The sequence below is a fragment of the Mixophyes fleayi genome, chromosome 5 (assembly GCF_038048845.1).
Source record: "Mixophyes fleayi isolate aMixFle1 chromosome 5, aMixFle1.hap1, whole genome shotgun sequence".
Classification (NCBI taxonomy): Eukaryota; Metazoa; Chordata; class Amphibia; order Anura; family Limnodynastidae; genus Mixophyes; species Mixophyes fleayi.
The window spans coordinates 46,712,037-46,739,406 of record NC_134406.1 but is presented as its reverse complement, the minus strand read 5'-3'; the positions used below and the strand labels follow the sequence as shown (position 1 = coordinate 46,739,406).

General features: G+C 37.9%; 1 protein-coding gene across 5 annotated transcripts in view; it reads left to right on the top strand.

The window, feature by feature from the left end:
- The window catches only part of DPP6 (dipeptidyl peptidase like 6), a 936,540-nt gene that overhangs the window by 720,759 nt on the left and 188,411 nt on the right, over positions 1–27,370 (top strand). The gene's annotated exons all lie outside the window — the stretch shown is intronic.

Sequence of the window (27,370 nt, the reverse complement as noted above, 5' to 3'; positions counted from 1 at the left end):
ATAATGATATTACTGCCCATTACATACATAATACATTGCTCCCTTCAGGGCAACACTGCTGCGCTAGTACCAATCCTGGAAACATAGAAGTTTGAAATTAAATAACTATCGTGGGCACAATGTACTTCGCTGCTTATGATAGAAATGATAGATGTCTTTATCCGACGGGCAGGGGGGGGGGGGTTTCTCCAAAATGTTTTTAAAGTAATAGTTATTTTACCATCGTTACAGAAAGCATTCGTTTGAACCCAGAATATTATTTTTGAGATGCAGCTTAGAAACGGTGCCATAGGGTTGGCAGAATAGGTATGGACCTGTGTGTGTGCCACGGCCCAAATGAATATCTCTTCGGGCACAGTGCCCTGGAACCCAGTTTATAGGTAAATGGTTTTGTTTAATGTGCCAGCATGAATAGTATATTGGATGATGGTGTGGTCATTATGACTAGCCAGGCAAAAAAATACATTTGCTATTTAAAGTACAATTGTCTAAATGAAGTATGCATATAAAATATATAGGAATGTTCTCTCCAAAGCAGCATTCAGATCTCCTTTTTTTGCCAATACAGTAAAGAGTACAGTTGGATCACTTGCAAGTTAAAAGAAAATTCAGTGTAATTTGCCCTTGTAAAGAATTAATGCTTTTTACTGGAAATAGTTTTATCGTTACTGCAAATTTTCTACCGAAAAAATATGGATGTCATTATGTAGTTTTCCTAATTTTTTATATTTTTGGGGATTGATTAATTATTATAATCATTATTTGTTACCTTTTATGCCATTTAATGGGCACAGTACAACATTATGGCAATAGCAAATATATATTGTTAAGTTAACTTACCTGTATAGAAATCATATGCGTTATTGCTACTTATATGCTCTTTAAACCCATATAAATAAATAAATACAGGAAATTGTTCCCTCCATTCACAGACTTTCTAACGAAAAATGTTGTCCTCCCTTCCTCTTTTATCCTAATATAAATGGTTCCTTTTCACTTCTTTCCTATATTGTGCGTACTGGGATTCTGTAGAGCAGCAAACACACAGCAAATGCATTTGCACCAACATTGCTAAAAACTAAAAAAATAGTCGAACCCATAGACAAATCCCTGTCTCCAGGTAAGTTCCATATTTCACATAGAGTGAACATAGAGTCAGGTTGTCAGACTAGAGGGCTTGTTCCTGGGCCAACTTCCACTGCACGTCACGACTCTTCTGCTGTTTAAGCTGGAATAAACCTGCCTGGGAGAGAGCATCGTTTGCTGAATAAAATGCTTTCTCCGGGGTGAAGGAGGAACTGTATTAAAGAAAAATATAGGATATTCCATCCAAAACTTTAATAAAAAAAACTGTTTTGTCATTTAATTGCTTTTGGGAAACTAGACGCTAGTGCAGTGAGGACAGACGTCTCAAATAAGTAGGCCTAATATTATGTTTGGAAGTAAGCCCGTTAGCGCGCCATATCTTACGCGAAATAACTCTGCGCATACCCAGCCTCGGCCCTTATGCTAATGGGTGCAATCATGTCTGGACACAAATGTCACTTACAACTTCGACTTGAGAGATAGAACTGTGTAGGGAAGGGGTGAACGAACATAGGCCATGTACAGTAAGGGTGCACAGACGCAGCCGATTCAAGTGCTGGGTTTCTCATAAGTATACCTGGTGTCAGCCGTATCGCTTGCAGCAGCTACAGAGCAGGTGCATGTCCTGACTGATAGTGATGATTTTTACGACATAGTTTTTGTATTAAAAACTATACATATGTGCCACTAGCTAGAATAGAACTTGTGTATGCAAGAAAGATAGACTTAAAAATACATTGTATGTACAGTACGCATTAAAAGCATCTTTATGTATTTAAGTTGTGTTTTTTTTTAAAAAAAAGTATTAATAATGATACTGTTAAGAGTAGTTCATTTACTTTAGAATTTTTTTTTATGTTTTCTGATGTGGCCATTTTATTGATAAAACGCTTGTACACTGCAGTCTGTTCTGTCTGTCTACATACGGCAAGTAACGTTTTGGCAGAGCGTACATACACCCAGATTTAAATTGAAAAGTATCTTGGGAGACGCTTGGATTTGAAAATGTTTTTTTAAAACACAATGAACACGAATCAGACCCATTGTGTTCTTGCTACCCAATATGCTGGGTAGTCGTCATCTCACTCAATGTAAATGAGAAATCATACTGCCAAGCTGTTACATTTTTTATTTTTTTTTACTGGGAGAGAAACAATTCTGCATTGATATTTTAAAAAAATTGTTTTAAGGGGAATAAAGAGGAGGCGCGGTGACCCAGCTCCAGGTAGCCCATTATGGGACCGGTCCAGAGGGCAGATATCTCCTTGACCTCCAGCCCAGCCTGTCCCTGGATGCTGGGTCTCTTGTTTCCCGGACATAATACCTCCCACCCGGCTACTGTCTTTTTCCATGCTACCTCCTTTTTTGCCTTGCACATACGAGGCACAGTGGGAGCGAGAGCATTGCAGTCAGCGACTAGTAAGCATATGTCGCTTCCGTGGATTGTCCAGGAGTCACTGCAAACAGACATTTGTTCCTTTTGTGTGGAGGACCCCTTGACCTGCTCGGTGAGGGCACGTCACTGTCGAGTCCAGAATTGGTATAGTCACTCCATTGCCAGAATTTAACACCAGCCAATCATAACGGATTATATCCTGGGAACAGTGGTGAAATGGTCTGACCTTCCACTGTTTGGCTTGGTAAATAGTTTGGCTGACTGCCCTGCTCTCGCCGCCACCGTTTGTCATATATTCAATTTATATTTAATAAAACTTTGACCTTTTGCCAAATGTAATCTTGTGTCCATGTGTTTCTAATACAATACAGTGATAAAATACACATTAGAACAGTGTTTCTCAAATCCAGTGCTCAGGACCCCCTAGCAGTACATGGTTTCCATATCTCCTTGCTGGAGCACAGGTGTATTTATTACTGACTGACACAGTGTAGCAGGTGGTATAATTATTTCACTGGTCACCTGGCAATCTTGTACTGTTAGTGGGTCCTGAGGACTGGATTTGAGAAACACTGCATTAGAAAGAGGTTGGCTGCATGAAAAAGAGGACATCAACACTATGCAGTTTATCATGCAGGAGATCATATGACGTACCTCACATCATCAGCAGCAGCTATTTATATAGTGCCTCTAATTCCACTGCACTGCACAGAGAACTCACATCAGTCCCTGCCCCATTGGAGCTTACAGTCTAAATTCCATAACATATACACACACCGAGACTAGGGCCAATTTGATAGCTGCCAATTAACCTACAAGTATGTTTTTGGGGTGTGGGAGGAAACCGGAGCACCTGGAGGAAACCCACGCAAACACGGGGAGAACATACAAACTCCTCACATAGTCATAAAAATCCTATAAATTTTCTTTTTTTTATTAATTTATATTTTGTGCTCTCTAAAATTAGAAACCAATAATATATGGTTTCCTGGAAAAAGACTAGCCTTTTGCAACTAAGAAACAACTCATGAGAGCCTAAAATATAAAATAAAATAAAACACAGTGTTATTCGATCATAAAGTTTAGCTATGACTTTCAAATCTGCCCTGTTCCGGTAGTGGCACCTTATAAGACAGCTTCAATTAAGGTGTTCCAAGCAAGCTTAAGACATTGACAGGCTACAATTTATCTGTTCTCTTGTGACAAACTAACAAACAAAAGGTTGCGTGATCCCAGTGCTCCTGAACCTTTTAATAGAGCTATGTCTAACAGGGGCCATGTGGGTGGTTATAGGTTGAGTGCAATCATGCTTTTCATAGCATCTCCGCTTCCAACCTCATGCATAAGGCAGACAAAGGATCTGTCAGGCAGTATTCTGGGCTCTGATTTCACCTCACATTCATATTTGTAATTTTATGCTAACATATAATGGAATAAATGACATTATTTGTGCAGTAGTTCACCTCATGAAAAGATATGTACCGGAACACACCAGCAGTGTTTAATTGTCGTTATTACAAGATCTGAAGAACATTGTGGCTTTTAATTGTTTTCAGCAATCAGACCAGATAAATGTTAATTCTGCAGGCATTCTAAAGGTGACATATCCAATAATGACACAATTGCTTATTTTCAATAAACCTATAAATGTCATATCTAAAATGTCGTGTTTAAACTGTATGTTTGTATAATCCACTACTTATATCATTTTTATGATGTAAGTAGGAATAGTTGTATATATAGAAATTAAATGCCTGAATAATTTTTAATAGAATTATAGATCTAGGGATACATGTTAGCAGGTAAGGGCCAAGTGGTCAAGTATTGTTCAGCTGATCTAGGTCTAAGCAATAATCTGTGTTTGTCCCATCCATGATTAGATTCCAGTACTGCTAGATTGCTAAACCTTAACATATTATTGAAGACACTTTTATGAAATATTACTGTATAGTATTATTATACTGTATCAGCATCTAAAGTGGACTCTGATTGTAACTAGAGGATTCATAATCATACAACAGAGCCGCCGCTCTGTCTCTGCAGTCTCCCTCCAACAGTCACTACATTGGCTCCCCATACACTACAGAATTAAATTTAAACTCCTCACCCTCACCTTTAAAGCTCTTAGTCAATCCTCCCCTCCCTACATCTCCAATCTCATCTCTACCTACACTCCTACCTGCCCCCTCCGCTCTGCCTGTGACAGCCGCCTCACTACTTCACTGATCACCTCCTCTCACTCCCGTCTTCAGGACTTTGCCCGGGCTGCTCCCCTGCTGTGGAACAATCTTCCACGTTCCATCAGGTTAGCATCTACTCTCAAAGGCTTCAAGCGTGCCCTTAAGACTCATTTCTTTATTCAAGTCTATCAGTCCTCCTCATAACTTCCTTGTCCTGGCTCTCTCCTCCAGTTAGTACCACCCTATTTGTGTCTCCCCCTTCCGTTTAGGATGTTAGTTCTCATAAGCAGAGCCCTCTTCCCTTGTGTGCTCCTTCAATTGTTCCTTCACCCTCTGTACCTCTTGGCCTGCTTCGCTAGCCCTGTTTTCTTAAGCTTCGGCCTACTTATCACTGATTTCTACAATCCCTTTCACTATCTGTCCCAGATATAATCTGATTTGCTTTACCCTGTCACCTGTGTTTGTATATATTTGTGTATCATGTTGTGTCTTGGTTCTGTTTTCTGTATATGTAATGTACAGCACTGTGGACCCTTTGTGGCGCATTATAAGTCAAAGATAATAATAATAATAACAGAGCAGATAGGCAGATATACTTCAAATTAAACCCAGTGGTTTTTGGTGGTGCTTTAAACAGCTATGGTCTTTCTAAAGACTCCACTGGTTATCTGATCTGCAGGTGGACACAGCACTGTAGGTAACGTCACATAATGTTGTTAGAGTGGAACCCTGTCATATGTCCCTGCTATACCCCTTCCAAGTTAGGAATCCATGGTCACAGTGTGAGGCTGGGGTGCAGAGACATGAAAGCATCACATAATGAAGACAGCTGACTATGTAATGACACAATATCTCTGGACTGAAGCCTGTGGATGTGACTTTGGATGCCCAGCTTAATATAAGCAGTAATAAAACATAATCAGTGGCAGACCTAGTCTTTTTTTTAGTGGGGGTGGGGGGCAATTTCTCTGTCAGTCGCACAGTTGTCCCTGTTGGCAGAGACAAGGCAGAGGATGCTGCCCAGTTGTTCTGATTGTGTTTAATGCAGCCCTGGGTGGTGGTTAGCTGGGGACAGAGAGAAGTGGGGGAACAGGTATAAAGTATTTTAGTTTGGGTCTGTCAGTGTTGTAGTGCCGGATCGACAGGTTGGTGTTTTTGAGCAGCAGGTGAGGCTGGGGTCTCATATGAACCAACTTGATGGGAGGAACCCCAATAAGCTGCTGGAGTGGGGCTGAACCCTATTTCAGTGGCCCTACAAAAGGTTCAAAGGAGCTCTCATCGGGGCAGAAACAGTCATAGGAGCATATTAACTTGGCGCAAAAGGAAGATACGCCATGGGGTTGTTGACTATCTGAACCTGCTTGTAAACACAGGCCTAACTTGCTTAATGCTAATTTGGAATGATTGAGTGTGATTTTTTTTTTTAACTATTTATTTTGAAAAATAACACTGATATACAAAGAGGAATCAACAATTAGTACATTGCAAAAACCAGACATAGGTAGATAACAATGCAAAGGCAAACATTGAAATAAAAACAGCAAAAACATAAACAAATTGTCATAGGAGAAACAAATGAGAAACAAATGTTGCACCAATTTCTTAAACTCTATAACATTTTCCAAGAACATGAGGTGGGAGGGGGATGAGTGTGAATTTTGGCAACTCGGTACAATGCAGAACAATTTGAAAGAGTTATGGTAGTCCAGCATTTGAATGGGGATGTGGTCTACTCTATCCTGAAAGTGTGCAAAGATGTCAGAACTTCACTGGGTTTGAAATTTGGGCGGTGTATATAGACTAGGCAGGAACAACTTTTTGCAGTTTAGTATATGTTTGTGTTACTACTGTCAATAAAAACTTTATAACTTGTTTGTAAAGGATAATCTACCAGCCTCAGCCGCAACCTTCCTGAAAAAATCAACTTTTCATCAAAGCCTACCAGACCTTCTCCAACTCAACCCTACTGACCCCTCCCACACCCATACCTTCACCCCCACTCCTTTCCACCCTCTCTTGTGTGAGCCCCAACACATAGATGTAAGCTCTCACAATCACCTATCCTCCAGGCTCCATGTCTCCTCGTATTGCCTCCTATGCACTGTACATAGCTCTATGCTCCAGCCAGGGCCGGATTAACGGAATGGAGGCCCCTGGGCTAAGGGGGCCCCCATTCCCCCATGAGGCCCCCCCCGTTAGCAGCCTGGCCCCCCTGTTAGCCGACCGCCCCCACCCCCTCCCCCCCCCCCCCCCAAGTGCTTACCTTCTCCTGTCACTGCAGTCCTCCTTCCGCGGCACGCTGTAAGCTGCTTACTGAGGAGATCTCATGACACTCTCATGAGATCTCCTCAGTAAGGAGATTTCTGAGCGCCGGAGAAGGAGGACTGCAGTGACAGAGCTCAGCATTGATCGTGCTGGGGGCGCCCCCTCCCCCGTCCCGTTCAATAATTATGGTGAGCTCTGTCAAGGGCCCCCTGGATGCCCGAGGCCCCTGGGCTGTAGCCCAGTTAGACCTCGGGTTAATCCGGCCTTGGCTCCAGCGCACAGGGAAGCCTCACGCTGGCTTGTCTCCAACATGTTTCCTTTCCCTGTTCTGTTTTATGCAATCATTGTGGCGCATTATAAATAAAGAATAATAAAAAATATGGTTCTGTTTCAGAAATTATTAGTGATCCATTTCCAGATAGAAATGTCATTAATAAAATATTTATTTTTTTAAAAACCTTACTTTTGAACCACGGTCCCTTGTTAGACCCTCCATTTCTGCTGAATGATCAATAACCTAGCATTATATGTGCGTTCAGTAAGTGTGTATATGGCATAAATTAAATTAAGAATGGAATAGGTAAATGGGTGTTATATCTTGATAGGATATCGAGAGGATGAACTATATAAAACACTACAATGAAATTATTGTCCAGGAAGAAGCAGTAGAGGGAGCGGAAATGTGTTATTAGTTTTTCAAATCTTCCTTTTGACTTCCACTAGTAAAATAACAGAGAACGAGAGCCTAGAGAATACACAGTGCTGCAGGCTAGATAATAACAAAATACTAGGACGACTCTTCAACTCTGCTGTGCATCAAACAAGCAGAGAGGTTCCAGATGCTCAGCATCTCCAAGTTATAGCCTTTTATTTTCAGTTGGGTTTTATGTTTATATCTTTCTCTGCAATTTTATCTCTGTTGTTTATATAATTTTAAGTGCATTTTTATAACAATGAGAACCACCCGAATCCAAATTGTTTTTCATATATAGCAAACAGATAATTGTTGTCAGTTTCACTAAAACTTTGCAAAATCCAGACACTAAACCCCTTACTCAGTGGTGTCAAAATCTTATTTTTTTTTACGACTAGTAAAAGCATATAAACGTGTATAGGGATGGAATCTATTGGCCTTGTGAACCTGGCCCTTGCAGGCATCATACTATGCTATCTGCTCTATTTATGTACAATCACTGCAAAATTGACCCCCTCCTGACTACAAGTGTGAAGCCACTTGTGTTTTCCTAAAGGTATATTGTCTGCTCTCACAAATATTTTTGTTTAATTTGTAAATACAATGTAGCCTTGTTTGTATTGCCTGAAACCTGTATGTACGCAACCATATATATCTCTAGTCAACTTTTGTGACCTTACTGAATACTAAAATGTACCCAATAAGAGTTACTGAATAGTAGAATTACCTCCTTATCAGTATTTGTATGTAGTTGCAGAAATATTATGCTGGACAATTGCATGATGTTTAACCAGGGTATCTATTTTTTTTTTTGGGGGGGGGGGGGTTGGTTATAAATGATTGGATATTGAATTTTGACATTACAGATGTCATCAGTTGAATGGTACAGTATATATCATAATATCATATAATAATGAGAACTGATAAGAAGTTGCAAATTTATTTAACTGAGTTCAAAGAATTACACAATGACATGTTTTATTCTTATATTATTATTATTATTATTATTATTATTATTATTATTATTATTATTATTATTATTATTATTATGATGACCCCATGGGGACCAAGGCAACATACTGGTTTCTCCAGGTAAGGGTAGTAATGACCCCTGAGTGCCCTCTGGGCCCTAGGCAGGAGTCTATGTTGCTTAATGAATGGTCTGGCTACGGCCGGAGGATGCTCTGATTGATAACACTAGCGTATAAGTGTAACATGGGTCTAATAGTAACTGAGAAACCAGCTGGATCCGTGAGTGATTGTGACCCCTGGGCATTCCCTCTCCTAGAGATGTCACTATTTCCTTATCACTTCACTCAATAATTGATCTATAATATTTGTTATAAGGGCGCAGGAAAGTCAGCAGTAAAAGTAGGAGTACATATGTGTGGAATATGTATTTTATTATATATATTTATATTAATACTTTGCACATGTTATAAATTTGTCAAGTAATACATAAGTATCAACTTTCAGAGCACCAGGCACTAACTGCATAAATGACCCTCATTATATAATGGATATCACCAATGCATAAAATGTTTAACCAAATCAAACAATGGGCTGCACTTTACTAAATCCCCAGGCACCCCCTTCTGCTCCATGACGGCCCATTATCAATATTTGATATATTACATTTCCAGGATGACCATAGTTGTCAGGGTCAGAGTAGCTGAACTATATTTTAATGCTGTACTTTAATGTTTACAGTGGTGACACCCTCAATGTCCTCTCTCATAATATTGAAAGTACATTAGAGATTATAAAATGTAAACAAATGTATCAGCTTATTTTAGCACCTCGAGTGACAGAACAATACATGGAAAGGATATCAGACCTGAGTTTTATGACGTATAGAGCAAACTTTGGTTTGTTACATGAAGCGACATGTATTGTTAGTTTTCAGAACTGTGGAAATACAGTATATTTTATATCTGGCGTATGTTGTATGTATCAGCCTGTAAAACTACTAATTAAAATGTGATTGCAATAAGTGATTTTAATTAGTTTATTACAGCTTGCCGTTACACTGAATTTTGTTAAGCCTCCCTACAGATGATGAGCTTATTGCTCTTGTAATAGTGTATTTCTAAATATCTTTGTGTGCTGGCTAATTGAACAGCAATGAGAACCTTTAAATGGACAATAAAAGGAGTAATGTATGAAGAGTGTACAGCAGGTTCCAGTGGATACTATGCTGAATGAAGAGCATGTGGCGGAGTGTTACTAAAATACTGTAGGTAGTAGAAGAGATATTTATCTGAATAGTTTATCATATGCCTTTCAGTGATTCCTCCTTATACGTAATGCACTGTGTTGTCTGTCCTTTTTGTGTGATTTTCAGCCATGTCTTTAAATCAACAGGAAGAATTGTTTATTTATATTGCCCTTGGATATGATGCAGAACTGCTCTCTGGATAGAAATACATGCAATGTGCAGAAAGCACAGCAGAGTCTTTGCTTATTTAGGGTCAATGGCCATAAAATTTTGCCTGTAGATGTAAATACAGGCATAACTATCGTAGGTCCAGGGGTGCGGCTACAGGGTTCGTAGGTGAGGGGGGCCAGGCACTGCTTTCACCCACCTCCAAGGTGCTCTACACTGATGACCCCACTCTACTCTCACAAGTGGAGGCCTCTTCGGAGACGTGCAGCGCAGGCAGGCTCACGCTCCGCTCTATTGAAGGCAGAGAGGGAGGTTCTGGGATGGGAGAATGGCATTGTTGGTCCCCTACCCAAATTTTGTTACGGAACCCTGTGACACATTGTTTCACCACTGAATACAAGGCTATAAAGCAGTGAAATTATCTAGAAATACATCATTGTATATGTATGTCACTGCCAAGCCACATTACACTTTACTTTCATTAAATGGTTATTCCTGTTTCAACTAGAACAGGATATTCAGAATTTTCTGCTATTAAACTCAAATAATGTTCATCAAATTTAATTATAGCCTATTTACCATTTGATTTGATTTTCTTTTATTAGACCAGACCAAGCCACAAATGACAGCGGTTTCTCCTTTCCTCTTTTTTTTGCTATGACTTGGAGGCAGCAATTGTTGCCAGTGTATATCAGAAATTCTATTATGCAATTGAAAAGTGAATTTATGCATGAAAGTTACAATTTTCAGCATCATTTACACTAAGCCACACAGGAAGGCAGATATATAAATTGATATTCAATGATGACCTTTATTAGAAGCTGTGACAGCTATAAACCAGGATAGAAATATTGTAGCTCAGCGGATAGAATTCATTACAAGCAAGAGATTTCAGTTATTCTTATGTATTAAATTTAGGTGAGTGTTATTTGCATTGGAGCTGCTCCTTTGCCAGACAGCCTTTCAACATTACATGAAAAATGGCTTTTATTCCTTGGGATTGAAAATAATATTCTATCAATGTGCCTGCTTGTGTTTGTAAGTCTGTGTTTGTATATACACATTAAGGTCTGCAATCCTTAAAGTAGATTGCACAAAATATTGCTTCTTTCTACTTGCCCATTGGGTATTACTGCACCGATGGTATTGATGAAACCATAAAGTGAATGTAACATAATTACAGCATGTTGTATGTTCACTGCAATAGCAAATTGATTTGGCTTCTGAAAGCTGTAATAGATTGAAAATCAGAACACGGGGGGAAAGGGTCGCCCAAATCATCATCACGTGGTTTCCCTGCTTTGAAGTAATATCCGCACCTATAGAAAGACTACTATAGAACTCATTCTATTTGGACCATTGATGATCTTTGGATGGATGATACCTAGTGTATTAACTTATTACATAATATGGTTCTCCTGTCTTCTTTTTGAGTTTCTATTAAAAAAAATTGGTTCTTCACCAACAAATGGTTTATTTTGGAGAGACATATCCAGTTACTGACGTACTGTCTCTGAAGATCTCTAGTGTCAACTTATTTTGATGTGTCTTTAAGCGCCAAGATACGTAGATAACTTTTTTGTTAATTGGTCATTTTTGGACTTAGTGGGTCTATATATACTTACTAGGCTGCATACATTGGAGTGCTAAAACTGTACCTCTTGTTTTTTTTTACATATTTGACATGTAGTTGTTAATGGTGTTTTAATTCATATTCTGGGGGTCATTAGAAGTTGCCTAGGATTTCCCAATGTGCCCACTTGTGATAAACACCAATGAGTAGAGTAGGCAGAGTTCTGAATAACGCAACACTGCAGAAAGGCTTGTGAACGTGAGTAAGACCTCGACTGGATATGAGTCTGGGTTGGTCATCAGAAACAATGGTTTCCATTTTCAGACCGCTAGTACAATGGATGAAATTGGCACTGTTTGTGGGGCCTAATGTGTACTTATGTTTTCACCAGAAGGTAGCAGAAAACCTAATAACAACACATTGCAAATTAGCTTATTATCAAATAGAGATATGATTTATTATTTTTTTTTCTAATTATATCAACTTTCCTTTAAAAGTTGACCAAGTTTCTGGCATCCTCGGGGATGGGGGAGATAGTGGAACAGCTTGTAAGATCATTTCATTTAAGTTACTTTAGAGCCTTTTTTTTTATAGTATATCAATATTTTTATTCTACTTTGAAGTACACAAGGAGGTTTCAATGCTATTTTCAGCACCAAAGCCTTATTAGATGATGTTCTGTATTGAACAGTTCTTCACAGTCTACATTTTTCTGCAAACTTTAATGTTCTCAGTTACATGACGATTTGAAGAGTACAAAATGTAAACAGACTGAAAAGCAACTTGACCGCGTTCTTTTATCTTTTGAGGACTTTGATCAATAGGCCAATTGTGTGTTTTTTTTAAAAACATTATTTTATTTACAACAATGGAATTTTTAATGAAAGAAATGTTTTAAACTACAAGTTCTCTATGTGAGAAACAGACAGATGTTCACAATGCTGGAACAAAGGTCTCATGAGCCTTAACTTGAAAGTTATATTTGAACAGGTTTTGGGCTTGTTTTGTTTTCACAGCTTTTACAAAGATTGATTACATGTTTCTTCCCAACAATTATTAAGTAAGTTAAAGCAAACCCCACCCCTTTGGGGTACACTAAAAATAATTAATATATATCAAAGGCTGTGTATTACTAAGCTGCATAACATACATGGAATAACTGTAGTGTTTATAATTAACTAGGTTTGTCCAATATGCACCCATTCTTCTGCAACAGGTTGCCAGGTTAGGATGTTTATTTAACAGAGCAGATAAAGAGACTGACAGGTAGAAAGACCTGCTTTGCAGAAATGCACTGTGTGATTCGTGGGTTCATACAAAGGGGCAGAGCCAGTAATATCACAGCATCATGAATGCAGTCTCAGATTTTTGAGCTGTCCTAAAGAAGTGGGAGGAGCTGTTTGTAATGAGTGTGGAGTTAATAATTTAGGGCCTGATTCATTAAGGATCTTAACTTGAGAAACTTCTTATTTCAGTCTCCTGGACAAAACCATGTTACAATGGAAGGGGTGCAAACTAGTTTTCTGTTTTGCACATAAATTAAATACTGACTGTTTTTTCATGTAGCACACAAATACTTGATAGCTTATTTGTACACTGAAATTTAAAGTTGATATTCGTGTGCTACATGAAAAAACAGTCAGTATGTAACTTATGTGCAAAACAGAACACTAGTTTGCACCACTTGCATTGTACCATGGTTTTGTCCAGGAGACTGAAATAAGATACTTCTTCATTTAAGATCCTTAATGAATCAGGCCCTTACTTTGCAACAAAGCAGAGTAATGTCAGGTTAACATGGAACAATGTATTATAGCTTCAGGGCTCGTTCACACTTATGTTGGACAAATGGATAAAAATGCATAGAATCTAACACAAGCTTTAGATACACTTTAGTGATGCATTATTAACACATTTTAATGCTCTTCTAAGTGATAACATTTTTGGAACACATTGGTGGGAACTGCACCATTGACTTTTTTTTGTCCGATTTTTTATTGCACCCTTTGTGCCTTTATTAACATATAAAAAAAACCTCTTTATAATCATATAGGTGGAAACAAGCCTTCCTAGTTCATATCTGAAAAGTTTTGGGGTTTAGAGGTCCTTAAGCCTCAGAATGAGGGCAACGTGTGTTCTTGCAACAGTTCAAAGGAAAACAATGTGTTGCCCATAGCAACCAACCAGACTACTTTTTACACATATCTGGTTGCTATGGGCAACACCACTGTTTTACTTTGATCTAGTTTTCATAAATGTCCCGCTATGATTCCTGTTTATTGAAAACCAAAAAACTCACTTACCGCTTTTGAAAGTGTGTATAAGACTGTTGCTTTGGGAATGCTTTAATATGAATTCAAAATGTAAATTAAAAATGTGTGTAATAGAAATGGGAATCAAGCCTGAATCCCATCAAAAAACAACACGGTCCCTATGGAACCTCCTCGGCGCTTGTAGTCTCACAATTAACCCTAAATATAGGAATATTTTTTCTGGGTAACCCTGCAGCTTGGACCACGGTTCATCAGACCGAGTCACAGAATAAACATAAAAGACAGCAGATGTCCAGCGCTGGGAAAAAAAACCCTCTATCTCTATATAGCAAAACGTTTCTTGATAAACTTCAAAGATGTATGCAATTTAATAAAAAACACACATTTATTAGAACCATAAATTCCTATATTGAAATAAACATACCTGAAATACATACAAGTTTATACAATGATATATAGTGAGCACATTGATTCAATATGAGGCTAAGGTGTATTTATAATGTATAAACCTCCATATAAATCATGGAACGTAGGATCCGGATAATTAGTATACAACTAAACAGGACTCCATGGATCATGGATATTCTAGGTTTCCATAATTGAAAAAACAATTTTCCGGAGTACTTTCAAAAGTGCATGCATGCATAAAAAAGAGAAAAAGAAGAGAAAAAAATCCGGACATAGAATAAATGGTCTTGTCAGACACACATTAAAAATAATAATATTAGTAAGCTCCAGAGTAATGGATTAATCATATATGTTCATAATAAACAATTGTTCTCCAGCTGAGTAAAATAAGTAATGCAATGATGTAAAGTTCCATTGATTCCACATATACTTAGTATGATTAATGAAATCCTTCTTTCAACATATACGGAAATTGCATGGCATCAGATATTTTAGACAATATAATATGCTGGAATCGCTCTTACCACATCCTATAGCTCTCAAAGGAGGGTAAATGGAGAACGTAATTCCAATGTTGTTTTGCGATCGTCCCCGGACCTTCCAAACATCTGATGATATTTCCGTCAGGGGAGTGCAGTGTATATTCTGACCTCCAGGAAACCATATGATGAATTGTTTGTTCCGCTTCAGTCAAATGCAATTGAAGTTATCAGGGCATATACTTATCAGTGTAATCTTATACTCCACACAGCGCTGTGTATAAAAACGAATAAAAACAAGTGAGAGGAAAATCCTTAGCTGACGCGTTTCGTCCCACAGGTAGCGGAACTTTCTCAAAGCTAATACCCCGATATTCTCCACTCTTATTTATAGTGCATATGGGCGTGGTTATCTTCCAGGTGATGTTCACCTTAGAATACACTTCTTCTTTTTCAATTTCCCCATTCCTTTTCAGGGAACAAAGGTATATTGGATGTATATCGATGCATATATATATTATTATTTTTATTTTTATGCCTATATTTATAAGGTCCTCCCATTCTTCGCTTATCCCATTTTTTCCTCCAATATATAAAAAAGAAGAAGAATAAGGGAAAACGGATTGTAAAGTCTTCCAGGTGGGAACGATCGTAAATATCTCTAAAGGGTAGATGATGTCTTCCAATGTATTATAAAGGTTCTTTCTATCTCCCACTAGTTCTTTCAGTAGAGGATGACAACATTCTTAGTAGAGTCAATTTGTTCATAAAAGTTCATGAATTCCAAGTTCACCCTGACCTGGACTTGATGTTCATATATCAAACATTACTCATATTTTCTTCTCATGTCATATGTAGTACTCCTAATTACTTATACTCATAAATTTTCTTATATAATTCAATTTCTCATTGGGTCTGCTTTTATACAGTCCCAAATATTTAGATATAGTAACTCAAGACGGACGCATCTCTTACAGACAATGCACATGATGTTTCATATAGAATAGATATCTGAAATATCCAATCAGTGCTCCCAAAGATGTTTATATGCTTATATCACCTTTGATATATGCACTAATTTGTATCACAAAAATCTAGAGCCTCATTTAACCCATTTGGGCAAAGAGTCCCTAATTTAAAAATCCACGAGGATTCGCATAAACAAATCCTTTTGAACCTATCTCCTCGTCTCACAGTAAAGGATACATGTTCCAAGCCTACAATCTTAAGGCATTCTGGATTTTTTTCATGGACTTCAGAAAAATGTCTTGAAACACTGTGAGTTAACAGACCATTCAAAATGTTCCGCCATAAAGTGAGATCTAACTCTTGTGGACCTGAGTATTCGATTAAACAATTTATTAATTGTGACACCCCCTATATCGTATACATGCTGGAATGCAGCTGCAAGCTCCAGTATGTAGGTCGTACTGTTAGACCTCTTAAAACAAGGTTCCGCGAGCATAGGCGGAACATTTTGAATGGTCTGTTAACTCACAGTGTTTCAAGACATTTTTCTGAAGTCCATGAAAAAAATCCAGAAAAAAATCCAGAATGCCTTAAGATTGTAGGCTTGGAACATGTATCCTTTACTGTGAGACGAGGAGATAGGTTCAAAAGGATTTGTTTATGCGAATCCTCGTGGATTTTTAAATTAGGGACTCTTTGCCCAAATGGGTTAAATGAGGCTTTAGATTTTTGTGATACAAATTAGTGCATATATCAAAGGTGATATAAGTATATAAACATCTTTGGGAGCACTGATTGGATATTTCAGATATCTATTCTATATGAAACATCATGTGCATTGTCTGTAAGAGATGCGTCCGTCTTGAGTTACTATATCTAAATATTTGGGACTGTATAAAAGCAGACCCAATGAGAAATTGAATTATATAAGAAAATTTATGAGTATAAGTAATTAGGAGTACTACATATGACATGAGAAGAAAATATGAGTAATGTTTGATATATGAACATCAAGTCCAGGTCAGGGTGAACTTGGAATTCATGAACTTTTATGAACAAATTGACTCTACTAAGAAAGTTGTCATCCTCTACTGAAAGAACTAGTGGGAGATAGAAAGAACCTTTATAATACATTGGAAGACATCATCTACCCTTTAGAGATATTTACGATCGTTCCCACCTGGAAGACTTTACAATCCGTTTTCCCTTATTCTTCTTCTTTTTTATATATTGGAGGAAAAAATGGGATAAGCGAAGAATGGGAGGACCTTATAAATATAGGCATAAAAATAAAAATAATAATATATATATGCATCGATATACATCCAATATACCTTTGTTCCCTGAAAAGGAATGGGGAAATTGAAAAAGAAGAAGTGTATTCTAAGGTGAACATCACCTGGAAGATAACCACGCCCATATGCACTATAAATAAGAGTGTAGAATATCGGGGTATTAGCTTTGAGAAAGTTCCGCTACCTGTGGGACGAAACGCGTCGCCTAAGGATTTTCCTCTCACTTGTTTTTATTCGTTTTTATACACAGCGCTGTGTGGAGTATAAGATTACACTGATAAGTATATGCCCTGATAACTTCAATTGCAATTGACTGAAGCGGAACAAACAATTCATCATATGGTTTCCTGGAGGTCAGAATATACACTGCACTCCCCTGACAGAAATATTATCAGATGTTTGGAAGGTCCGGGGACGATCGCAAAACAACATTGGAATTACGTTCTCCATTTACCCTCCTTTGAGAGCTATAGGATGTGGTAAGAGCGATTCCAGCATATTATATTGTCTAAAATATCTGATGCCATGCAATTTCCGTATATGTTGAAAGAAGGATTTCATTAATCATACTAAGTATATGTGGAATCAACGGAACTTTACATCATTGCATTACTTATTTTACTCAGCTGGAGAACAATTGTTTATTATGAACATATATGATTAATCCATTACTCTGGAGCTTACTAATATTATTATTTTTAATGTGTGTCTGACAAGACCATTTATTCTATGTCCGGATTTTTTTCTCTTCTTTTTCTCTTTTTTATGCATGCATGCACTTTTGAAAGTACTCCGGAAAATTGTTTTTTCAATTATGGAAACCTAGAATATCCATGATCCATGAAGTCCTGTTTAGTTGTATACTAATTATCCGGATCCTACGTTCCATGATTTATATGGAGGTTTATACATTATAAATACACCTTAGCCTCATATTGAATCAATGTGCTCACTATATATCATTGTATAAACTTGTATGTATTTCAGGTATGTTTATTTCAATATAGGAATTTATGGTTCTAATAAATGTGTGTTTTTTATTAAATTGCATACATCTTTGAAGTTTATCAAGAAACGTTTTGCTATATAGAGATAGAGGTTTTTTTTTCCCAGCGCTGGACATCTGCTGTCTTTTATGAATCCCATCAAATAGCAAATGTGTTTTATACATTTAATTTGTGATTAACTGACTGTTGCTATCATTTATAGTTTTTTTTTTCCAATATTCCAAATAGTGCAAGAGTAACAATTAAGCACAGACATATACCCATTAGTGTGGAGCAGTGTTACAATATGGCAGAATGAGGCAAATGTATCAGGTTGCAGATTTTGATAGTCAGCAAACTGTAATAGAACAATATAAAAATTAATTTCATGATCTGATCTGACTGTTTGTTTTCTCTGGTGATGATTCAGTCATGAATTTATTGATTAAAATGAAATTATTTTGGCTCCAGCTTCACCAAATAGGGTTTCACCTATCTGCCATTTTATGCCTACTAAATTAGGCTAAACACATAGTTGCCAACTTGTTAGTAATATTTCATACTTGCAGTGTTCGGGTGCCAACCTGATCATTCCCCCCCCCCCTTTAGCCCCGCCCCACCCTTCTTATCTAATGTGAAGTGGGGGTGGGGCAGCATCTTCTATTCTTTGGAATGTGGCGCTGAGCTGTGACATCATAGCCAAGCGCCACACCCATGGCCCATTACAAACATGGAGAAGCTGCCAACTGCTGCCTCTCCATGTCACTCATCCAGTTTTATTTTTAGTCTGCAGACATGGAGGAGTAGCAGCAGGCAGATTTTTACCTTTGAAGCTGTCTGCTGCTGCTCCTTAATGTCATTGCTCAGGGCCACCCTCTCAGCATCTAAGACTCCAGGATACACACAAATTAATATAAAGACCATTGCTACAGCTACATACTGGCACCAGGAGCCCTTGGCCAAGATCATTTTTATAACAGATTTTTTTTACTTTTAATATTTGAACTGCCTGTGACTTCAGCACCGGCATCTACATAACTGTAACAGACAGAATTTTCCTAGTAAATGAGCATCACCTTTAGCTTTGTGTGTGCCTTTTACAGGTAATTACTAATATGTGAGTGTGGTTATGGATCTCAGCCGCAGGCCTTTTGAAAACATACCAATACCCTTGATGACAGCTAAACGTTAAAATTGTATAGCTGCTCTTGGGAACCCATGAAGATTTCCTTTATGACTCCGAATCGGGCTAATAGAAAAGAAAAGAGGAATAAGGGGCTTCAACCTATATGAAGACATTTTCCCTATAACAGAAAGAAATGGAAAGCTATTATTGAATGGAAGCTGTGAGCAAGAATAATATGTTGGGAGACATCCCAGGGCAATATAAGATGCCTGCGGCATCTCTCTATATTACAGTGTGAAACTATTTAAGGATTCTGATTCTTGGAACGATTGTTTTAACTCAAATAACACTCGGCAACATATATCTTTCATGCTCCAATTAATCTTTTCTTCTTCTATAGATGCTTCCTCCATTGGTAAATACATATCTGTTGTAATGAGTAAAACAATTTAGAGTCAAAGCAACATGTCAAATCTATTGTAACCCCCACATTAGTCCACTACATGGCCATATTGCCTTTAAAGTCTATTCTACGGGTCTGATTCATTATGGAAAGTAAAGCAAAAAAAAAAGAGTAAATTTTCTCCTGGACAAACCATGTTACAATGCAAGGGGTGCAAATTAGTTTATTATTTTGCAGATAAGGAAAATACTGGCTGTATTTCATGTATAAAACAAATACTTTATAGCTTTATTTTTACACTGATACTTTAAACTTAATCTAGGACATATCCTACCCCAACTATAAATCTGTCCCCACATATTAAATTGACCTCCCCCTCCAGTGCAACATGGTTTTGCCAGGGTGCAAAGTTACTCCTTTTTTTTGCTTAATGAATCAGGCACTACATCTTTATTCAGCAGCTGGCATCAATAACTGCGAAGAGCATTGCTAGGGACAATATAAACTATAACAGCCTTTACCTATTTACAGATAAAATAGACTGAACAAAGTGTTTCTATAATCACGGACATCTTTGTCTTAAGCACAAAAAGAGATTTTGACGGCAGCAACTGAATAAAATACAGAGATTTTAAAACTGATTTAATATGCTATGCAGTAACCGCCTTATCAAGTAATGTTACCTATCAGGGCTGTTTGCTATCCCTGGTAATATTTGCCCTGATGATTGAACCCCTGGTTGCCATGATTAGGGCATCAGCAGATGTTCAGAAAGTGAAAGTGGATGACTGTGACTATAAAATATCACCCAACCACATCCAGTCATCTCTAACTTTATGCAATTATTAAGTATTACATATTACAGAATTACAGAAATTAAGGTTTCCAGAAATTCTTCAGTCAGTAGCTTTGATGCTACATATACGTCTCCAAGATAAAAATAACCTTGCCTCTTCTTTTAATCTTAAGTGGCGACCAGAAGAGATAATATATCTGGGAGTCTCTATAACAAACACATATGACACACTTTATCAGGAACATTTCCCATTTCTACTAAACAAAATTTAAAAGGACATTTTGTCCTGGAAACTTATAATAATGTTGTGAGGGGGTAGGATCATAACTATTAAAATAAACATTCTATCAAAATGTCTTTACTGTTCAAACTCTTCCAAATACAGTCCCAGGTTTGGCATTTGCAGAAAAATACAAAAATCAACTAAAGAGCAAAAACTTTACTACTGGGCAACACAATTATCTCAGATTACAGCGACTTTTGCTTCCTTAAACACAATTGCCTGGATAGATATAGACATACTTGCCAACTTTTCCTCGTTGGCTTCAGGCAGATCCCGAGGGAGGTGAGTGTGCGGAGACGGGCCTTGATGAATCGCATCATTTTGGCCCTGCCCCTAAACCATTGGCACAATTTTGACCAATTACAACAGGGGGTGGGGCTAAGATGATGTGATATTTGTGTCATTAAGCCCTGCCCCTTATCTATTGCGGGGACGAGAACCGGGAGGTTGTCCTCCTCTCCCGGGAGCCCGGGAGGTCTCCCAGAAATGGGGGAGTCTCCCTGACATTCCGGGAGAGAAGGCAACTATGCTTAAAGAAAAGCAGCTAATGAATCTCTAGAGACTGAAGTGTCTTTTACATTTCTGTCTCCATTACTAAAGTCATGTTGTCTTACCTGTCAGTCTTTAATTAAATCTTGGTCTCCATGAAAATGGCTACCTCCATAGGCATCAGTACATGGACATAAGACACAATTTGTGAACTGTGTCATCATGCCACAGATAGTGAAGCCAACCACGTCTTGTACTGGCTCATCATCAGGGAGAATGCCAGACTCTTCAGGGAGTGAGGGAGATCACCCCTATTTCAGGGAGTCTCCCTGACATTCAGGGAGAGTTGGCAAGTATGGATATAGAAACAAGGTTCCTCTAACTAGCTCTGACTTCCCAAAGCGTGCAGGCAAGTCAAATTAAACTTAATGCTGAACCTTCAAATTGCACTATAATATGAACCCTGTGTATGACCAAATTTACCCTTTTAACTACTTTCTCAGCTATTACTCCCATATGGAATTATCCTGACTTTAGTAAACGATGCTCTCTTAAACTTTTTGGGCCTGATTCATCAAGGTACGTATTCTGAGCGCAAACTGCGTTTAGTATTTTACGCATATATTTCAGCTTTGCACACTCCCGAAATTCATCAAGGCTTGGATCTCAAGATATGTGTGCTGGTGAAATCAGAGGCAGACCTGCTGCGTTCTACTACATCGGACACAGCAGGATACGTCCAATAGCTATGTGGATTATTAATTCGCAAAAGAACACGCAAGAAAAAATTATTGAATTAATGTCGCCTGTTAATAGTACAGACATTAATGATAAAACAGTTAAGAAAAAAGGGTTTTTGAAAGAAAATAGAACAATTCCCCATTATTAGGATGTTGTTAATGTCTACTGAGCATAAAATACATTTTTACAGCTGCTCGTGATTGCAGATACATTGCGCTTCAGTTTGGCACATCCCTACTGTACATTGACTACGACAACATTCCCCCTCCCGGCCCCCTTCACTCCCAGAAATTGTAGGCTGTAGTAAGTGTCCTTTGCGTTCAACGATGCAGTAGACAGGACTGCGTTCACGGACGTATCTCCTGGTTCTGGGTATGCACAGAGTGATTTTGCATACATTACTCTCAAAATTGTCAGATATGTGCCTTTATGAATAAGGCCCTTTTATGTCCTGGATTCTTGTGAGGATTAGAAGTATTGATCATCTCTCTAATGGAGAAAATTTCGCAACATATGATGTTATTCGGCAAAATATCCCATGTGTCGAAGTCAGCAAATTGGATAAAGTCATTTCAATTAATATCGAGCAAACTTGGTTGTCTTTGTCCGAAGCATGTGTAGAGTACGCTACAACGTATTAGGGCGTATCCAGCAGCAACACGTGGCAATAACAATGTTTTACACTTTTACTCACTTTAACATGAACATACATACTTGTAAATAGTACACATTAATTGTAGGTGCAACACATAGTCATTTATATCGAAATATAGTAGTATTTATGTATAATAAGATATATGCATTTAAGTGAAACCCAAGGTTCAGGTTGCTGGAACTGTGTCATGTTTAGTACCATTTTAATCCCCTATTCATTAGCAGCTATCCGGTTCATTCAGCGGAGAGATCGCACATTGCAACGCTAGTTATTGATGTTAGGAAAAAAATGTTTAAAGTGATACTGACTATAAAATGCTAATAGACTAGTTGAAACTGGAATCTTGGCGGGAAAATCGGAACACATCCCCTGGAGAGATGACCCCCACCTTTGGATATTTTGGTTTGAACTAGCCTATGACCTGCAGTACCCTGAACCTTCCTGAAGCCTGGACCAATAGTAACAAGCCACGTCATCTGCATTGTTTCACTGTATTTCTGACTGCATATAAGCAGGGGCTCTTGGCTTAATGACCAGTCTTCTTTGACCACAGACTTCAGACCTGAATGACTGTTCACTGGATCCAGAGCGCCTGCGATAAGTAACGGCTGTACTTATTATTATTTCGCTTGAATTATTCTGCTACTTTTGGATAATAAATCTTTGTGCGTTGGAAACACAAATCGAGATTCGACAATCGTTACTGGATAGCGACAAAACGTGCATAACACATGTTAGATCCAAAACTTTTTCAGATCAGAGAGCTTATCTCTCACTTACTCCTGAAGATATTTTCCTTAAAATTTCACCTTTTGAGACAACATGCTTGAAAACACCATGAAGGAGAAATATGATTTCTTTGATTAATAATACGCCACTAGAATCATCAAAAAGATTCCCACAGGAAGAGAACTACTGGGAGGAGATCAGGCACAGGATAACCTGTTCCTCAGTATCAACTCTGATTAAGGAGACTGGTACAAATTGTATTGTAGATGGTATTATACCCCTGATAGGCTTAACAGACTGTATGGCCAGAGGGGAACCTTTTACTCTAAATGGGGAACTTGCCAAAACATATTTCTGTTTTGGGATAGGGTGCACATATATTTTAAACTCCTGTAGCAAAAGTGGTTGTTGCAGCTCATTGGAAAAAATCCAGACCCTCGTGAGTGCAGAGAAACTGAATTCTCCTTTGGGTTAACCATACATGTGGCCGTATTGGGCACAGATCTGGCTGCTCCGGCACTCAGCTTGAACAGCCAGATCAGTGTAGATGGTAGTCCAGGAATTCAAGGGTACTCAGACATTCCCCATTCAATCTCGGTGTTGCTAGACTGAAGTCAGTAGTAGTGTGAGCTTAGGGTATGTGGCTTGGTGTGCACTCCAGCGAACCTGGGGAGATGGTGAGATCATGGATCCTCAGCCCTGCTCTGTATAGTAATATAATACATTGAGGGGAATACTGTATGTTCTAATGGTTCAGAGTGCATATTAAAGAATTATGAGTGTTCCAGTAGGCATTCAGACGCAACAAATATATGTGTAGCGGAGGTACATTGCTTGACGATCACTCTGGACCCATGATTATTTTAATCTAAACTAGATCTGGCGGCATATGGGTAATATATATTAATATAGTAAATCCCCATCTTTAACTGCATTCTCCTTTAACCAAAACTAAATATTTAATATGATGTACTTATGCATGCAAGCCCCTATGTGAAATACAATTATAATATCATATATACATTTTAGTACTACAGCTGTATTAATGAAACTTTTCTTTTAATAAACCACTTAAAATATTATCTAAACATAACTTAGCTGGAAATCAATAGCAAATACATAAATATATATATATATACTTAAAAAAACAAATTAATAGCATTGGCTGCAATTGTTTAACTAATGATTTGTTTGAAGATGTGTTGGATAAAAGCAATTACATTGTCAGTTTGCTTGAGTTAAGTAGTCGGTAATGAGTTGACAGACTGTGATTGAGCAATTATGTAAATCTGATATGAAAAACGAAATGGTTTTCAATTGTTTGTGTAATTGTTCTATCGCATCCTTTATTAAGGAACTATCATTGTTTAACAGGTAGCATAAATATATACTGTATGTTTATTATATATATATATTTTAGCAAATGCAATGAACAGGAAGAATAGTGATAATTGCATTGTTACCTGAACTGACCCAGCTGAAAAGAGGAATATGTGACTACATTCTGAGAGATTCTATGTCTTTCATGGTGGACAATTGCTCAGCCAAAAGAGCTTCCTTTGAGCGTTGCTCATCATTCACTACATTCAGGGAGCAATAGTCATGAAAACAGATTAGGTTTATTTGCCTTTTTAAAAAATATAATTAGTACTGTGCGTATATAAGGTTTTAGGGAGAAACCATTTCCATTTTACATATATTCCCCTGGCTGTATAACATATTGAACAGGGGGGTACATTATTATTATTATTATTATTATTATTATTATTATTATTATTATCGTAGATTGTATGGCGCCACAGTACTCCACGGCGCCGTACACTAGGAAAAATAGAACATACATAAAACAGGGATATACAAGGTAGACATAGTAAACTCAGACATGGAAACAAAGGGTATGAAGGACCCTGCTCATTAGAGAGCTAACATTCTAAGTGGAAGAGGGCACAGCTGAAACAAGAGGAACAAATGTGGCTCAGAGTGGAGAATGGGACAGTTGTGAGGGTGCATTAGTATGAATAGTGTTATCGAGGTTAAGGTCACCTCTAAAAAAGAGATGAGTTTCCAAAGAGCGTCTAAAGATTTGAAGGCTGTGGGAAAGTCTGATTCAGCGTGGTAGGGAATTCCATAAGTGGGGAGCAGCACGGGAGAAGTCTTGTAGGCGGGAGTGAGAGGTGGTTACCAGAGACGAGACAAGGCCAAGGTCAGAGGTAGATCTAAGAGGGCGGGAGGGAGAGTATTTTGAAATGAGATTTAAGATGTACATTTATATAAATACAACAGCTTGTAATATGTTTGTTTGTAATCAATGCTTCAATAGTATCTACAAACACGACAAGAGCAAAGAACCTAATTTTTATATGAAAGCCGGTGTATAGGTTTGTCCACAAGGGTGATTTGCATTTTCCTGTACTCTGCTCACAGAATGGTGAATGGAGCACTGAAGTTATAATACCGATTATTAATTCTTATGTATAAACTGAATTTTTCAACTGTTGATGATGGACCTTGAAACTTGTGTTTGCTGGCACAGTCTATTTTCATAAGGATCAGTGATCATTATTAAATCTCCATTAGTTTTCAATTCACCATTTGGTGAACACTATCAAGCTGAGCACAGGTATAAATGAGTCATGTGTACCTTCTTGCAATCTAAATATTACACCAGAAATATGTAAAGTTTTGTACTTAAAGGGGCTTCGCGTTGCAGGAAATGCAGATCACTTGTTTTAACAGCGATTGGCCCGGTGAGGTTTGGAAGGTTTCCCAGTCAATTACTGTCAAAACAAGTGATCACCATTTTCCACAAGGTGCGTGTACAACCCTTTAGCTAAATCTATTCATCATGTCAGCCCATTGATTTGCTGACAGTTGACATCTTTAAAAGCTGAGACACAAAAAGGAGAAGAATAACGGACCTGCAAAGCTTTGTTTTTGGAGCTTTATGACCCATATAAACCTGCACTTGATAGAGGGATGTGTGTTTTACAGCTGCCGTTCCTGACAACCTGAGTTATTGCTGTTCATTGTAACAAATGTGACCATGCCGAGTATGGGTATTTATTATGGAGAATAACTTTGAGTAATGTTTATTTTTGTTTACTGATCAGGGGTCCGTGTACAAGGTTGGGCTAAATGGAAGATTTTCTACAGTTAACAGTAACATTTCAGCAGTCTCGGTGGTTGATGCTCAGCTCCCCCTGGCTGGCAGCAGGAAAAAGACACTTACCGCGTCACCAACCAGTAGAGGGCGCCTCTACACATGGGTGACCCGGCATGTTCAGTGTAACTGGAAGCCCAGTCTTTGTAGGGAGCCTCTGTTATCGTCATCCTGAGATGGAGATAGCAGTAGGACAGCAGCGGTACTTGTACCGCCACTCTTCATGGTAAATAGGCTTCCCTAAGCTTTGCTGGAGGCAATCAGTGAATGCTATCGCCGGTGATACCCATATGTTTCACCGGCCTGAGGATTTTGTTAAATAAGTAGAAGCCTTAAGTCTGGATTTTCTTAAATAGGCTCCTAAATCTCCCAAGAGCTCAAACGCTTAATATTTTTTAGTTTATAAAAAAAAAAAGTAGGTAAATAAATAAAAGTGAAATAAAAATTCAAACTTCATTAAATGTAAGCCTTTATCCCCAGGCATACATGCATCATTAGACACCCTCTGTGCCCAGGGTACAAAGTTCAATAGAATGCACAGATAGAACGCTACTTATGTTTATTAGAACATACTAGAAATTATTGGACTACAAACATGGACTATGTTTAAATAATAATGCACAGAAAGACTCTCTCACAAAATGAATTTCTTGTTTCACACACAATATTGGCATTGGGTAGAGTCGATCTGGTGTCTATGGAGTAGTCCAATCTAATGTTCCATCTATGATGTGGAAGAAAATAAAATACTATTTAGGAAAACAAAAATCTTATTGTCATCAGTTTACAATGATGAGTGTTATTCTGGTAAGAACAACAGCTGGATCACTTTGTTTAGGAGAAATATTGAATATATTCCTAACATAAACTGATGTTTGCCAAGTAAATAAGTTTCCTGTAAAACAATCTATAAGTATAAAACATAATTGCTGTGGTTGTTATAAGTGAATAACAGATCAAATGATGTCGTTCTGAATGTTTTGCATGGTTTGCTCTTT